Raw genomic sequence first — 17,381 nt, forward strand, 5'->3', positions numbered from 1 at the left:
CACAGGGGCCCAAACATTCGGGCCATCTTCCACTGCTTTCCCAGGCACATTAGCAGAGAACTGGATCGGAAGTGGAGCAGCCAAGACACGAACCAGTGCCCATGTGCGATGCCGGCAACTCAGGTGGTGACTACCCACTATACCACCATTCTAGCCCCTAAGTTCTTAACTTTTTGAGGTACCTTCATACTGCTCTCCATAGCAGCTGCATTGTTTTACATTCTCACCAGCAGTTTATAAGGGTTCATTTTTCTCCACATCTTCACCAACTCTTGGTATCTTTTTTTTTTTTTTTGTAATACTCATCCTGACAGGTAGTTTATTGTGGTTTTGATTTTCATTTCACTGATAATTAATGATGTTGAGCACCTTTTCATGTATCTTCTGGCCAAACACTTTGAAGGATAATCGTCTCTTCAACAAGTGCTGGTGGGAGGCAAGAGTTGGGGCACAACAGTCTAAGCCATAGCTTGGGATGCCCACGTCCCACATCCCATATCAGAGTGCCTGGCTCAAGTCTTGGCTACCCCATTTTGCTCCAGCTTCCTGTTGATACATGTGGAATGCAGCGGATGATAGCCCAAGTGCTTGGATCAAGGAGACCCTGATGAATTCCTGGCTCCTGGTTTAAGCTTTGCCCAGTCCCAGCTGTTGCATCATTTAGCTAGTGAACCAGCAGATGGAAGATAGATTCTCTCTCTCCTCTCTCTCTCTCTCCCTCTCTCTCTCTCTCTCTCTCTCTCTCTCTCATGTGTCTCACTTTCTCTGTTGTCCTGCCTTTCAATTAAATAATCTTAATAAAAAGACACTGTATGCAGATCAGTGAAATTTGACCTCCTGTCTTACACCATATACAAAAATCAGCTTAGAATTGATTAATGACTTATATGTCATACCTGAAACTGTAAAACTCTTGGAAGAAAACATAGAGGAAAAGCTTCTTGAAATTGGTCTTAGCATTGTTGTCTTGGATATGATACCAAAAGCATAGGAAACAAAAGCAAAAATAGGTAAGTGGGACGATATCAAACCAGAAAGATTTTGCACATAAATGAAACCAATCAAAATGGAAAGGTAACATTTAGCATGAGAAAAAACATGACAAGCCATATATGTGAGAAGGAGCTAATGTCTAATATATACATATATATACACACATATATATGTATGTATATGAGCTGTAACTCAGTAGTAAAACAACCAAATAATCTGATTTTAAAATGAATAATAGACATTTCTCCAAAGAAATGTGCATATTTTCCTTAAGTCTGGTTCCATTTCCCTGCTCCTGGCTGTACTCCTGATCTTGCTTGTAGCTTTCTTTCTATATCTGTTCTTCTCCATGCTTGCCATAGGCGCAGGTATGAACCATTTTTTTTTTTCTCCTTCTCTTCAAATACAAAGAGATTCAGAAAATTAAAGGAGTTTGCTCAAGAAGAGAGAATGATGCACAAGGTTATATTTTAAGGTTTTCTGACTCTCAAAATAGAGCTTTTTTTATTCATTATTCTTTGTGAAATAAAATGATATTTTAAGAATGTTTTAGAAAGTAGAATTAAAACATGCTTCTTTTGGTGCAAAAATTTTTGAGAGCCAATCAGTGTTTTCATAATAGTCATTTTTCATGAACTTTATGAAGATCTGGCATAACTGCCAGATACATAGGCTGGGCAGGGGAATAATAAAATGAAATAAATTTGATTGGTAGTGAGATAGTAAAACATTTTACTTGGTGAAAATTTCTAATTTTCTTTAAAGTGAAAATTTATTGTTTAGAGCCATGATTCTTTTACTAATATCCATTAACTGGAGGTATTATTTTTATGGTTATCTATACAGAATTAACTATATATAAAATTATCTTTCAAACATGTGGCAATATAACAAGTAGTCCCTACTTCTCTAAAGAACTAGTTACTTATTTTAATGCCTCTACTATAATGGACTAACAGTATTTTATGTTGGCATTGAAATTATCTGAAAAGGACCTTAAAAAACAAACAAGTAAGTTCTCATTCAGAGTATAAAGATGATCTCCTTTGCTTTCTCAATTACAGTACATGAATTTTGTAGGCAGTAACCCTTGGAAATCTGATCTGGAGATATTTTGAAAGTCAGTTAGAAAGAGAGGGGGAGGCAAAGAGAGAGATAAATCTTCCATCTGCTGATTTACTCCCCGGGTGGCCATAATAGCCAGCACTGGGCCAGGCTGAAGCCAGGAGCTTCTGCATCTCTCATGTGGGTAGCAGGTGCCTAAACATTTATGCCCTCTTCCTCTGCTTTTCCCAGGATGTTAGCAAGGACATGGATCCAAGTGGAGTAGTGGCTGGTGCTGTGGTATGGCAGGTAAAACTGTCGCTTGCAGTGCTGGCATCCCCTATGGGTGCCAGTTCGAGTCTGCTCCACTTCCGATCCAGCTCTCTGCTGTGGCCTGGGAAAGCAGTGGAAGATGGCCCAGGTCCTTGGGCCCCTGCACCCACATGGGAGACCTGGAAGAAGCTCCTGGCTCCTGGCTTTGGATCAGCCATTTGGGGAGTGAATGGAAGACCTTTCTTTCTCCCTCTGTCTCTTTCTCTACCTCTCTGTGACTCTGCCTTTCAAATAAACAAATAGGTCATTGAGAGTAACTGGAATGAGATCGTTGACAGCTTTGACGACATGAACCTCTCTGAGTCCCTCCTTCGTGGCATCTATGCCTATGGTTTTGAGAAGCCCTCTGCCATCCAGCAGCGTGCCATTCTTCCTTGTATCAAGGGTTATGATGTGATCGCTCAAGCCCAATCTGGGACTGGGAAGACGGCCATATTCGCCATATCGATTCTCCAGCAGATTGAATTGGATCTGAAGGCCACCCAGGCCTTGGTACTAGCACCCACTCGGGAATTGCCCAACAGATACAAAAGGTGGTCATGGCATTAGGAGATTACATGGGTGCGTCCTGTCACACCTGCATCGGGGGCACCAATGTGTGTGCTGAGGTGCAGAAGCTGCAAATGGAAGCTCCGCACATAATCGTGGGCACCCCTGGCCACGTGTTCGACATGCTTAACCGGAGATACCTGTCTCCCATGTAGATCAAGATGTTTGTACTGGACGAAGCTGATGAAATGTTAAGCGGTGGATTCAAGGACCAGATCTATGACCTCTTCCAGAAGCTCAACAGCAACACCCAGGTGGTTTTGTTGTCAGCTACAGTGCCTTCCGATGTGCTCGAGGTGACCAAGAAGTTCATGAGGGACCCCATCCAGATTCTTGTCAAGAAGGAGGAGCTGATGCTGGAGGGTATCCGCCAGTTCTACATCAACGTGGAATGCGAGGAGTGGAAGCTGGACACACTGTGTGACTTGTACGAGACCCTGACCATAACGCAGGCTGTCATCTTCATCAACACTCAAAGGAAGGTCGATTGGCTCACTGAGAAGATGCATGCCCGGGACTTCACCGTCTCTGCCATGCATGGAGATGTGGACCAAAAGGAGCGAGATGTGATCATGAGGGAGTTCCACTCTGGCTCTAGCCGAGTACTGATTACCACTGATCTGCTGGCCAGAGGCGTTGATGTACAACAAGTTTCTTTAGTCATCAACTATGACCTTCCCACCAACAGGGAAAACTATATTCACAGAATTGGCCATGGTGGACGCTTTGACAGTAAGGGTGTGGCTATTAACATGGTGACAGAAGAAGATAAGCGGACTCTCAGAGACATCGAGACCTTTTACAACACCTCCATTGAGGAGATGCCCCTCAATGTTGCTGACCTCATCTGAGAAGGGCTGTCCTGCCACCTAGTCCCAGCTGGGGTTCAGTCCTCAGGGGCTAAGGAGCAGCAGGAGGGGGGAGGGGAGGGAGCCAAGGGATGGACATCTTGTCATTTTTTTCTTTTTTTTCTTTGAATAAATGTCACTTTTTGAGGCAAAAAAAATCAAAATGGAACAGATATTAATGAATATCATATAAATTAGAAGGAAATGAGTTATTTCCTCTTTAATTATGATGAATACCTTTAGATTTTATAAGTAAGATGCATTCCTGTATAATGACATACTGTGAATTTTTTCTAACTATGGTTAAAATTCCAAATGAAGTAAAAGATAAATATAATTTGATGTCAAAAGATACCATAGACACAGTTGAATGGCACCAATGACAAAATAGTTGTAAAATATGTTGCTGATAGAGGAATGTTTATATATGAATCTATATATACATAATATATGAAAAACTTAATATGAGGAGAATTTTTTAAAATGTTTTATTTATTTCAAAAAGTTAGAGAGGCAGAGACACACACACACAGAGAGAGAGAGAGAGAGAGAGAGAGAGATCCTGTATTCTCTAATTCACTGCTCAGGTGACCGCAATGGCTGGGGCTGGGACAAGCCAAAGCCAGAAGCCAGAAGCTTCATCCAGGTCTCCCACATGGATTTCAGGGGCACAAGTGCTTGAGCCATCTTCTGCTTTTCTTAGGCCATTAGCAGGGAGCTGGATGGGAAGTCGAGCAGTGGGGACTTGAACCTGTGTCCTTATGGAATGCCAGAGTTGTAGGTAGGAGTTTTACCTGCTGTGCCATAATGCCAGCCCCTATTGAGAAACTTTAAAGACAGAACAGAACTTAACATTCAGGGAAAACATCACAAAAGACATGAACACAGAGTTCCCAGGGAAGTAGTTACAAATTGTATTTATACGTATAAAATATATTCAGTTTCTCTTACAATGAAAGAACAGATTTGAAGAAGCACTGACATATTTTTCACTTAATAAAGATCAACAAGTTTGACCATGCACTTTACTGGGAAGGCTATGGAGAAATAGTTGTTTTTATATGTTGCTAGTAATAATACAAAGTGGTATTTATTAAAACCACATAGTTCTGTGTTCTTTGACCCAGAAATCCTACTTCTAGGAATTTACACTGAAATTTTCTTTAATATAAAAGAGCATATACCAAAGGTTATTTGCTCTAAAGTTATTTAAAGCACAAAAAACCAGAAGTGACCTAATATCTATCCCTTAAACAATGATTGAATAAGCCATTCATGGCATATACACACAGAGGAGTAACTAGCAGCCAAACACAAAATGAGGAACATCTGTAGAAACAGATGTGCAGTGAATTCCAGATGTATAGTCAAGGTAAATGTAGAAAAAGTAGAGGAAATAAACACCAATGTACTTATTTGTTAAAAAAATGAAAAAATAAATTTAGGAACTATAAACTAGAAATTTGTGAGTATGATTACCTAGATGGGATGGGTGAGAACAGACTGAATGTGAGGCTTTTCTATGTTTACCTTTTAATATAGTTGTGACCTTTTTTTCCCCAGGAAAATGTTTTACATATTCAAAAATAAAATTAAGACACAGTTTAATGAATTCCAGGTAGAAACAAGTGGGCATCTATATATAAGTTTGATAATATAACAACAGAATCAACCTCTGTGAGTTTGTTTTCTTTGAATAAATTTGGTCTGGCTGTGAAAAAAATATTATTTAAATATTATGACTATACCATACTTAAATATATTCTTAGAACAAAAATAGATACAAATATAGTTAAAATTTAGCTGAGTACGTTCATTTTGGTAGTGGTATTGGAATTAAAGTGTTATTTAGTGTAATTTATGTACATTGATAGTGAAAACAAGCAAATTGTGGGTCAGATTCCTTTCTGTAAAGAAGAGAGATAAGAACATGAACCAGGGAAGTGAGGAGAAGAACATATTGGTACCGGATTAGCACTAAAGGTATCAGTATGTAGCCACATATCTTCTACCTCTATCCACTGAAAGAGATTGGAAGCAATGGCATCCTAATAGCTATATTCAAACATATTGTACAGATCTTCATTTATATATTTTTTATTAATTGATTGATTGATGAGGGAGCTAGACAGAGAGCAAGTGAGCAAGCTACTATGGGCTAGTTCACCCCCTAAATGGGTGATCTCCAAAGGCTACACATTAGCGGGAAGCTGGAATGGGGAGTGGATCTGGGAGTTGAAGTCAGGCACTCTGCTATGGGATGTGGGGGCCCTGGGCCGCATCCTAACCACTGTGCCAAATATCCACACCAGATCTTGGTTTGTACATACCGCTCCTCACTCAGAAGGACTCAAGGCCCCTTGGGGAAACAGTGGACTCCAGAGTTGCATCAGAGAGAACACAAAGAAAGTTTGCAACATTTCGTATTTCAGACACTAGGGAAGTACTAAAGTGATGAATGGGTCAAAGGACTCAAAAGTTAGCTTAAAGAGGCCCCTATTGGACATATACAGGATAATTGAGAACCTAACAATGACAAAAATTGAGAATAATACATTGAGTATATGAAATATTTCATGAGTCCATATTTATACCAATATACTAAAAATAAATTGAAAGGGGAGAGATGTGAAATCTATTTACAGAAGACTATCATCAAATGTAGAAAGTAATGGAAGGATTTTAGAACCAGCATCATGCAGTTGCTTCAAGAAAGAGTTATCAACAGATATTAAATCACTGAGCTAAAGTTTGTTGAACAATGTGCTATTATCTCAGACTATTAGTTATAAATGGGTAAGTTATTACCCATGGGTAGAGAGTATTATTATAAATAGGTAAACTAGAGAAATCTAGCAGATACTACTTTACAAATAATCACACAGGAACAAAGCACATGTGCTCCCTTAAAAGGACACAATATGGCCTTTATGGAAATTTCTGGCGAAAATATTTTATCGTGGGCAGACATTTGGCAGCTGCTTGGGGCACTCGCATCCCATATCAAAGTGCCTGCTTTGACGTCTGTCTCCTTGGCTTCCAATTCATTTTCCAGCTTATTTTCACCCCGGGAAGCAGAGGTGATGGCTCAAAGTACATGGTCCATGCCACCCATGTGGGAGAATCAAACTGAGTTTCAGATTCCTGGATTTGGCCTGGCCCAGCTCTGTGTATTCCCAGTGTTCAGAGAGTGAACCAGCAGCTTCAGTGGATGGAAGATCTCTCTCTGTGCCTTTCAAGTGAAGTGAAATAAATAAATAAAAATGTTAAAAAATTAACTTGATTTTAAACTTGAGGAAACAATCAGATAAGTCCAGTTTGAGGGACATTTGCAAAACAACTGATCTGACCTCTAAAAATATCAGTTACAAAAGACAGAAAAAAAAGGCTAGAGAAAAATTCTAGATTAAAGGATATTGAATAACTATCTTTTTTAAAAAGAAACATCTCTAACTTATAAAGAAGAGCTGTCTACTTTTGATTTATGTACTTCAATAAGACTCAATTTAAAAGTTATAAAATATTATGAGTTCTTTTTGATGCCTGCAGAGGATACTCTTAAATAGTACCAGTTAAATTCTTCTGTCTCACTTCATTTTAGTGACACTTTTAACTAGTTATCAGTTCTATATTAAGGCTAGAGGGAATGAAGAAGAATGAGGAAAAAAATAAGAAAGGTTTCTTTAATAAGGAAAAAAATACCAGCTTTGCTCTTTTGGGGTGGGATGTATGGTGCAAGTTGCCATCTGTTCAAATTTGGTCTCAAATGTTTAAAATTCAATGGGTAAATTAACCTGAAAAGGCAGTTGACTTTATTCAGACACAATACCCACATTGGAATTATTTGTTTAAGTTGAGAACAGGAGAGGTGCCCTGGTTATAGGATATAACACTTTTGAACATTTCTGGATTTCAGTGTTGTGTAAAATTTGGAATTAAATTCATTATACCAGGAAAAATTTGAGTGTATGATAAGAGAGCTTTGTAAACTACAGATAGTATAATAGGGTTTTTTAAGTTTATGATTTATTTATTTGAAAGTTAGGGAGAGAGGGAGAGACAAAGAGTGATCTTGTATCCATGGTTCACTCCGCAGATGGCCACAAGGACGGGGACTGGGTCAGGCCAAAGCCAGGACTCTCCCAGGTGTCCCATGTGGGTTTGCAGGGGCACAAGCACCTGGGTCATCCTCCACTGCCTTTCCCAGGCCATCAGCAGGGAGCTGGATTGGAAGTGAAGCAGCCCGAACCCAAAGGGTACCCACATGGGATTCCGGTATTGCAGGTGCCAGCTTTACACACTATGCCACATCACTGGTCCCTGTGACAGCATATTTTTTCATGTACCTGAGTTCTGACTAAAAGTAAGGGACAAAGTTTATTAGTTTGTGAAGGAAAATTTCTATTTGGGAAGAAATGAGAAATCAAGGTGTTAAGTACTCCTCTACAATTCATGATAATCGTAAGATGGATCTCTTTGGTTTTCTAACCCATCAAATTAAATGTATTATATGGTGTTACTCATAGTAGGGCCCAGAACCATAAATGTATGGGCTCCATGTCAGGGTTGAAATTATGTATTAGTTTTTACTATGATCAATTTTAAACATGTATACAAGTAAACAATAAGTTAACCTACATGTAACGCATAATGCAGCACTAACAGGAATGTGTATCAACTGGTGGCTAATCTTGTATGTATACTGACATACTGACCTTTATTTCTCCTCTGGATTATTTTGAAGCAGATCACAGACATATAACTTCAAGATTAGATTACATGTTATGAAGATCTTTATATTTATTCCTATTAGTATTGTTCACACCTAGTACATTAGCCTTAATAGACACCAGCACAGTAATAATGCATTGCATTTCTATAGTTCTTTAAATCACCAAAGGTTTTTTAGCACTTGTGGCATGTTACATGAACTTAAGAGCTTCCCAATTTAAATACTCTTCAGATGCAAACCAAGATGGTAATAACAAATGTTGTATAATGAAATGTGTCAATTTTGGAAGATCTGTGAACCAATATTTTATAAATGAATAATATAAAATCATACATAAGTAAAAGACACGTTCAGAATTCAAGAAAAATGTATCAGTGGATTCTAATGCAATATAGTACAAAAAGTTTAATTATTGGGGCCAGTGCTGTGTTGTAGTGGGTTAAGCCACTGCCTGAAGCACTGGCAACCTAAATGAGTGCTGGTTCAAGTTCCAGCTGCTCCACTTCCAATCCAGCTCCCCCTAATGCACCTGGGAAAACAGGAAAATGTCTCAAATCCTTGGGCCCTTGTACCCATGTGGGAGACCCAGATGAAGCTCCTGGCTTCTGCCTGACTCAGCCCTGGCTGTTGCAGCCATCTGGGGAGTGAACCAGTGAATGGAAAGCTGTCAGGTCAGGATCAATGCTTTGGAAATTCATCAAGTAAGGTTGCTTGTACAAAATCTGGCTTTCCTAGCAGTTTTTAAACTGTTTTCCCTATTATTGAGTAGAGAACACTTCACAGATAGAAAAACTTTTGTTCTTACTTTTAATTAAGGCAGATGGTTAACTTAAATGGAAAACGCGTATTGTTGGGAACATATAACTAATGTGGTCCCTATCAGAAATCTTCTCCACATGGGTAGTAGGAAAAGAAGACATATTTATTATTGCATAAGCACTGACACAGAATGCAATGTCTATCACAAGAAATCTACTAAGTGGTTGCTAAAATAGAAAGAAATCCCATGTGCTACAGCTAAGCAGATAAAACACACTACATATGTGTTTTCATTATAAGCAGCAGTGCAAGTAGGAAGACTGAAAAGTACATTTGTCACTTGCTGTTCATTGTAGCTTCACCTGTTGATTGGAGTGACTGTGCTAATTTGCTTTACTTGGAGGAAATCTAGTTAATTTATGATTCGAAGTAGTTTTGCAACTAGTAGTAAGTTGCCCAATTAAGTTAGCCTCCTACCCTACCAGAGAAACTGGGAAATGGTGGTACTATCTTTCTTGATGTTTACTTCTCAAAAGTAATGGCTCCAGGTTCTTTGAGAAAGACATTCCTAGATCATAAAGCTGACAAAATAAAAATCTAATTATCAAAAGGATTCATATGCATTTCAAAGAAAGAGGAAAGCTCTCATAGTGAAAATAGTTTTTTAAATGTTTTAAAGATTTATTTACTTGAAAGGCAGAGATAAAGAGAGGGAGGGAGGGAGGAAGGGAGGGAGAAAGGGAGGAAGAGAGGGAAAAGGAGAAGGAAGGAGGGGGGAGGGGGAGGGGGAGGGAGAGATTCCCCTATCTGCTGGTTCACTTCCCAAATGGCCACAAAGGCCAGAGCTGGGCCAGGCTGAAGTCAAGAGCCACCATCTTCCTCTGAGTCTCCCAGTCTCCCACTTAGATACAGCAGCCCAAGTACTTGGGCCATCTTCTGCTGATTTTCCAGGCGCACCTGCAGGGAGCTAGACTGGAAGTGGAGCAGCTGGAACTTGTAGTAGGCACTACAGTCAGAGGCTTAACCTTCTATGTCACAGCACCAGGCCCAATAAAATAAATCTTTAAAAAAGTTTAATTATTTAGTTTTATATTCCAAATTGCAATTAACCTAAAGAGACTGCTCTTTAGGTTTTGGTATGATATTAAAAAAAAACCAATTATCTGATAAGGTTCTTAACATGGTTTACTCTCTTTTCCGACAACATATCTGTGTGAGACTAGACTTCCTTTATACACTTCTTCCATCACAGCATATTAAAACAGATTGGAAGGAAGCTGGATGAGAAGCAAAGCGGCCAGGACTGGAACTAGGCAGCTCTGACTGTGATATGGAGGACCCATGTAATATCTTAACCAAATGCCTGACGCCACTTTTTATTTTAGGTTTCTTTTTTTTTTTTCCAATAAGCTGTCAATTAAACCAGCTTTCTTGGCTAGAACCATTGGAACACTTATACTCTTTTGTGGAATGAATGTTGCTTGATTATAGAATTCAAAGTAAAGCCAATTAACCTTAAACTGTCATGTTTTTAAAGTGTGGTATCATGAAGACTACAAATATCTTTTAACCACTCTTCACCTTCTTCCTCCATTATTCACCAATATGTCAACCACCATAATTCAAAAAAATATGAATTTATTCACTCAGTAATCTCATAATAAAACTTGTAAAATGTTTGCTTATTTGAGAAGCAGAACAGACACAGAGAGCCAGAGCCAGAGTAACAGACAGGAAGAGCGTGAGCTCCCAGCTGCTATTCAACTCTAAACGCCTGCGGAGTCCAGAGCTGGGCCAGAGCAGAAGCTGGGAAGGACCCAGCGACTAAGCCACCACCTAGTGCCTCCTGTGGTCTGCATGAGCAGGAAGCTGGATCAGGAGCAGAGCCAAGGTTGAATCCAGGAACCCTGATATGGGACACAGATGTCTTAGCCTCTGGGCAAAAGGCCTGTCCCTCATGACAAACTTTATTTATTTATTTTTATTTTAAAGGTACAGTTGGGGGGCAGGGAACAGAAAGAGAGAGAATCTTCCATCTGCTGGTTTACTTCCCAAATAGCTGCAATGGCCAGAGCTGGGCCAGACAGACAGAAGGCAAAAATTTCTCTTGGGGCTCCCACGTGGGCATGGGGGCCCAAGGACTTGGGTCATCTTTTGCTGTTTTTTTTTTTTTTTTTTTTTCCCCAGGTACATTAGCAGGGGGCTGATTAAGAAGCGGAGCAGCTGGGACTCAAACCAGTGTCCATATTGGATATTGGCATCACAAGTGGTGGCTTTATCCACTATGCCACAATGTTGGCTACTTTATGATGAAATTTTAAGGAGTTTCTGTTTGCTTAGGATAAAATTAAACATTTCTGCCAGAATGTTCTTCACAGTTTTTTGTTCAAATGTCCCAGTCATTTATAAATGGACAACTAGGAGTAAATATTAGGGGAATGTCCCTTGCATTTAAAAAATTAACTTTTTTATTATTATTTGACAGAGTTAGACAGTGAGAGAGACAGAGAGAAAGATCTTCCTTCCATTGGTTCACCCCCGAAATGGCCGCTATGGCTGGGACTACGCCGATCCAAAGCCAGGCACCAGGTGCTTCCTTTTGGTCTCCCATGCGGGTGCAGGGCCCAAGCACTTGGGCCATCCTCTGCTGCCTTCCTGGGCCATAGCAGAGAGCTGGACTGGAAGAGGAGTAACTGGGACTAGAACCCGAACCCGGCGCCCATATGGGATGCCAGCGCCTTGGGCAGAGGATTAACCAAGTGAGCCACAGCACCAGCCCCTAAAAAAATTAATTTCTAAATAAATATGTAATTCTTCTAATTAAAACATAGCAAGCCAAATGTTTTATAGTATTATCTATTAGTGAGGAGCACCGGACTCTTTTTCTTATTAGAACGTACCTCTATAGATTACATTTTTAAAAATAATTAAAGACAGAATTCAGGATACATTCAGCAGTAGCTTCATTCTTCCTGTGCACTGTAGGATTTTTTTCCCATTGTGAAATTTCAATTATATAGATTGTCTGGATATGCCTTAATAAGCTTAGAGAGATAAGCCCTTGAGATTGATTTTATAGGGTTACTTTCATAATTTCATTTCATAGTTAAAAAGTATTACATTTATAATTATGCTTCTGGCAGAATAAGCACTTTCCGTCAACATCTGAGAGGGAGGAGTTCATCTGAACTACACAAAGCTGCTTTTCATTTGAACTGCAAAAAAACCTGCTTTTCTGTAAGTCGGAGCATCACTGCTAGGTTGTACTTGGGGAACATTTTGTTCTACAGTCATACTTAATTGGGTATTAATGGTGCATTTTAATCCGCTTTGTATAAATTAACAGCAAAAAGAAGACAAAGCATTTTTAAGTATATTCTTACAAAAAGTGTGCCATTTACAAGAGAATTTATATCAATAGATTATTAAATGTAAAACTGGTGATTGAGACCCAACAAATGAATCATGAGTATACAAGGTAGTGGCTGAGTGGCTGAGGGACAAGCAGGAGCATCTCAGCCAAGTGAGATAAGGAAGTGTGACGGGTAAGTATCCACTCGTCTTTGGGCAGTGGTTAATGAGATATATCTTTCCAACTCTGCATAAATATTTAAGCATAAATATTTATGAATCTATGTGTTTCTTTCCTTTATAATATAATGTTGACCTGAGGGAAATAAATTTAAAAAAATACTTTGACCTCTTCCTTAAGATAATGCAAAGTATGAAACAGAGATAGAGACTAACCATGGACAGTAGTGCTTGGAGGCATGCATAGAAATTACCCAACATGTGGCCTTCCTGAGATTAGTATCCAAACTGCAACTTCAGTAAATGGGACTACATTCACTGATTTTTAAAGTGCGCATCAGATGCAGATTCCAGTTCCCTTCTCTGTCTTTACATAGTTTTCTAAACAGGCCAACAGAGTTTCAACGGGCACCATTACGTTTTGTCCAATTTACTCTGCTTAAAAGTATCAGTGTCTCTTTCAGAAAATTATAACATATAAAAATATATAATTTAAATTGTGTTGAGAAAAATAAACATTAAATAGAATTGGATAATAGTTTCAATAATTAATAACTTCTTTCAAATCACATACTTTATGCTGCTGCAGTCTTTTCCAGTTTTCTTTTTTTAAAAAAAATAATTTATTTATATGAAAGTCAGAGAGAGGGAGAGGCAGAGAGAGATCGTCCATCCATTGGTTCATTCCTCAGATGGCTACAATGGCCAGAACTGGGCCAGGCTGAAGCCAGGAGCCAGGAGCTTCACCTGGTCTCCCACATGGGTGGCAGAATCCCAAGTACTGGAGCCATCTTCCACTGCTTTTCCCAGGCCATTAGCAGAGAACTGGATTGGAAGTGGAGCAGTGGGGACTCCAATCAGCATCCATATGGGATGCAGGCATCTCAAGCAGTGGCTTTACAAGCTGCATAATGCCAGCCCCAATAAACCCAGTTTACTTCTTTAAAAAAATTCTGACTTAAGGGCCAGTGCTATGGTGTAGTAGGCTAAGCCTCCGCCTGCAGCACCAGCATCCCTTATAGGTGCCAGTTCATGTCCTGGCTGCTCCTCTTCCTTTATATATCTCTGTTACAGCTTGGGAAAGCAGTGGAGGATGGCCCAAGTGCTCTGAACTTTGCACCCATGTGGGAGACCTGGAAGAAACTCCTGGATCCTGGCTTTGGGTCAGCCTAGCTCCAGGTATTGCAGCCATTTGGGGAGTGAAATAGCAGATGGAAGATCTTTCTCCCTGTCTCTCCATCTCTCTGTGTATAACTCTACTTCTCAAATAAATAAATAAAATGTTAAAAAAAATAAAGTAAAAATAAAATTTCTGATTTAGATTGCAGATGTGGTCATGGCAGGCTACCTTTTGAAGATGTGCATCATTCCATCAGAACGTATGCAGCTGCCTTTTCTCTGAAAACAGTCTCAGCAGGAAACAGCCCACAATATTTCATTCAGGTGAGGCACAGTTCTATAAGACAGGCTATACTTTTAGGATATGTTGTGTGTATCTCCTGGAATTGGTATTACAGTCCTTTAATACTATATTTTTTTCTACATAAAGATAAAAACACGAAAAATCTTAAGTGTTCTTCATTATAAAAGTAAAGCATGTGACTTGATAAACAGTGGGAAATTAGAAGGCATGAATAGCATATCCTTGGCAGTATGCATAATGATTTGGGGTAGAGATGTGGGAGTCAGACTAGATGCAAATCTCAGCTGTGTCAGTTACTGACTGGATGTACTTGGAGATGCTACTTTACTTATGTGGGCCTCAGCTTTTTTATTTGTAAAGGAGAGATGACCTTAACAGTAACTATGCCATAAGGATATTGGGAGATGCAGTGTGGAGTCAAGTATGGAGTCAGGTGGCTCTAGTGAGCAATCGGCAAGCGTTGGCCATAATCATCCATGACTGCCACTCGTAGTGATTTGTTACTTTGCTTTTCCTCACGTATTTTTAACACTTGCTCCGTGTGTGTGTGTGTGCCTGTGTGTGTAACTGATACAGCCTGATTTTTCTCTTAAAATTAATTTTAATATTTTCTTTCATGACTAAAAAGTGTTACTCTTTATAAGAAATGCAGGCAATACCTTGGCTCAAAAGCCTTGCTGGGATCATAGAAATCATTTAAATGCTTTTCCAAGAGAACTTTTTAACAAAATGTTTATTTGACAGAGAGAGAGAGAGAGAGAGATCATCCATTTGCTGGTTCACTTCCCAAATGACCACAACAGCCAGGGCTGCGCCAGGATGAAGCCAGGAGCCCAGATCTCAATGCAGTCTCCCACCTGGGTGGTGAGGACACAAGTTCTTGGGTTATCATCCGCTGCCTTCGAGGATGTGCATTCACAAGGGCCATGGATCAGAAGTGGTGTAGCTGGGACTTGAACCAGGCACTCCAATACAGGACGCTCGCAAACAAAGCGGTGACTTAACCATGTCTCCAGCTGCCTGCCTCCACCGAGAATATTGATACAAGCTTCTGAGGGCAGCCCTCTTCATCTATGAGAAAACCAAATGCCGCTGAAAACTGGATGGTTGGCTCAACGGAAAATACACCCTCCCCGCACACCACACCTGCCCCTCCCCCATAACGTGTCTTCGAAGGGTTCTTCCAATGGGGTCTGTATGCTGGCTGCTTTGGTGACAAGTATGTAACATCAAGTCCATGCCTCTGAGGGAGACAGCCACATTTCCCTCCCATCCCCACCACTAGTTGCCATCCTACCCACTAATGCATGTCCAGAGCATTGCTTGAGCCAAAGGGAAGCTTCAATATTTTGTAAAACAGATACACCGGAAGTTCCACAGAAGTGAGGTAGAATTCAGGATATGTCAGTCCTGTAACCTGGGCTAGCGCCTTCTCAAGGAATTTCTGCATTGTGTTACTATCCCACATTACATCTCCATGAGACCTTTAATGAGCAACTACTGTGTGCCAGAAATCGTGCTGAGCTGGGGGCTTGAATACTGTTCCACTGCCTCTGAATCTAAACTATCCCAAGGTTTTCAGGGATTTGACCTCAGCTGGCCAAACTTACCGCCCGCATCGCACTCTACTGTTGAGCCCTCACTTGCCTTCATTTGCCGCTTCCACAGCTATTGAGTGTTCACCACACACTGCATGAGTTGTAGGCACTGCAGAAACAGAGGCGATCCAAAGAAACTGTCTGCTTTCATGGGTTTTTAAACCAGAATGGAGGTTAGTCTATAAATGAACGAAAATAGCATGGTTTCAGTATCTCTTATTGTGAATAAAGAATAGCAAAGATAGGAGGAGGGAGAGTGATTTAAGTGAATTCTATTCTTTTTTTTTGGATAAGGTAATGGGAGATTTTGATTTTGGATTGGGGAATGTCATTTCAACAGGGAGCTGACTAACTGCAGAAGGGAGCTGTGTGACAATTATAGGAAGAAATTCCTGGACAGAGGATAGAGCAAATACAAAGTTCTTGAAATGACAGCAAGCATGAAGAACCAGTGGAACAGCTAGTTGATCTGAGTGGATCAAGTAGAATACACAAGGGGAGAAAATAATGGGAAATGTAATTGAAGAAACAATGAGGAACTAGATTATGCACTGGAGGGCATGGGAAGGTACGTTCTGAGTTTTCTTTCAAATATAACAGGAAGAACTTGGGGCCTGGGGTGGGTCTTTGGTAGCTATGTTGAGAGTAGAAGGCAGAGAGGACAGTGTGGTGGCAGGAGGCACTTTCAGTTCCTGCAGATGTCTGCTTATTTTTTTTTTTTTTGAAAATTTCTTTATTTGAAAGAGTGACAGAGAGGCAGAGAGAGAGAGAGAGAGAGAGAGAGAGAGAGAGAGAGAGAGAACCTTTCATCTATCCACTGGTTCCCTCCCCAAATGGCCACAATGGCCAGGGCTGGGCCAGGCCAAAGCCAGGAGCCAGAAACTTCTTCCAGGTTTCCCACTTGGGTGCAGGGGTCCAAGGACTTGGACCATCTGCCTCTGCTTTCCCGGGTGCATTAGCAGGGAGCTGAATCAAAGTGGACAGCTGGGACTTGAACCAGTGCCCACATGGGATGCTGGCATTGCAGGCAGCAGCTCTACCTGTTCCGCCACAGTGCTGGCCCAAGCTGTCCACATGTTGATGGATCTCTCTCGGTGATGTGGGAGACCCACCTCTGCCTTGCTGCCAAGGGTGGCATGCCCTCTTGCTTTGTCCCCTTGGCACTGACCCCCTTCTTTGGCAATATCCCACTCTTCAGTCCTTTGTGACCCAGCTCGCGTCAGTGACTGATTTCACTCACTTTCAGCATGCTCTATACTGGGAAAATATTGTAGGTGAATTCTTTTTACATATTTCAAATACTTTAGCATTCTTGAATTTTGCCAATTAGTTATTTCATTTTCAGAATGATATTCTATTTTTTCATTTTAAATAGTCAAATAGTAGTTTTAATTATAAGGAATTGAAAAGAAATAGTAAAACTTGGCTGTGAGTCTCAACTATTTAACTTTAACCAAATATTTCCTTTGCTTATCCACATTTATAATGCCCAACTTTTTCCGTCTTTCCCCTAAATTTGTCTTGCTAATGTAACATTTTCTTACCTGAAGATTTTGGGTTCCAGAGCCTTA

General features: G+C 40.2%; 1 long non-coding RNA gene and 1 pseudogene across 2 annotated transcripts in view; both read left to right on the forward strand.

Annotated features, from left to right (window-relative positions):
• The window catches only part of LOC100344936 (eukaryotic initiation factor 4A-I pseudogene), a 47,207-nt pseudogene extending 43,422 nt beyond the window's left edge, over positions 1-3,785 (forward strand).
• LOC149123106 (uncharacterized) overlaps positions 1-16,364 on the forward strand; it is a 60,794-nt gene extending 44,430 nt beyond the window's left edge. For both annotated transcript variants that reach the window (XR_016217578.1, XR_016217579.1), the window contains exons 2-3: positions 14,111-14,232; positions 14,957-16,364. This is a non-coding gene — a long non-coding RNA (uncharacterized LOC149123106). The remainder of the gene's footprint in view (positions 1-14,110; positions 14,233-14,956) is intronic.
• Positions 16,365-17,381: the final 1,017 nt, after the last annotated feature.

Source organism: Oryctolagus cuniculus, chromosome 12 (genome assembly GCF_051225735.1).
Source record: "Oryctolagus cuniculus isolate XC-2025 breed Fujian yellow rabbit chromosome 12, ASM5122573v1, whole genome shotgun sequence".
NCBI lineage: Eukaryota > Metazoa > Chordata > Mammalia > Lagomorpha > Leporidae > Oryctolagus > Oryctolagus cuniculus.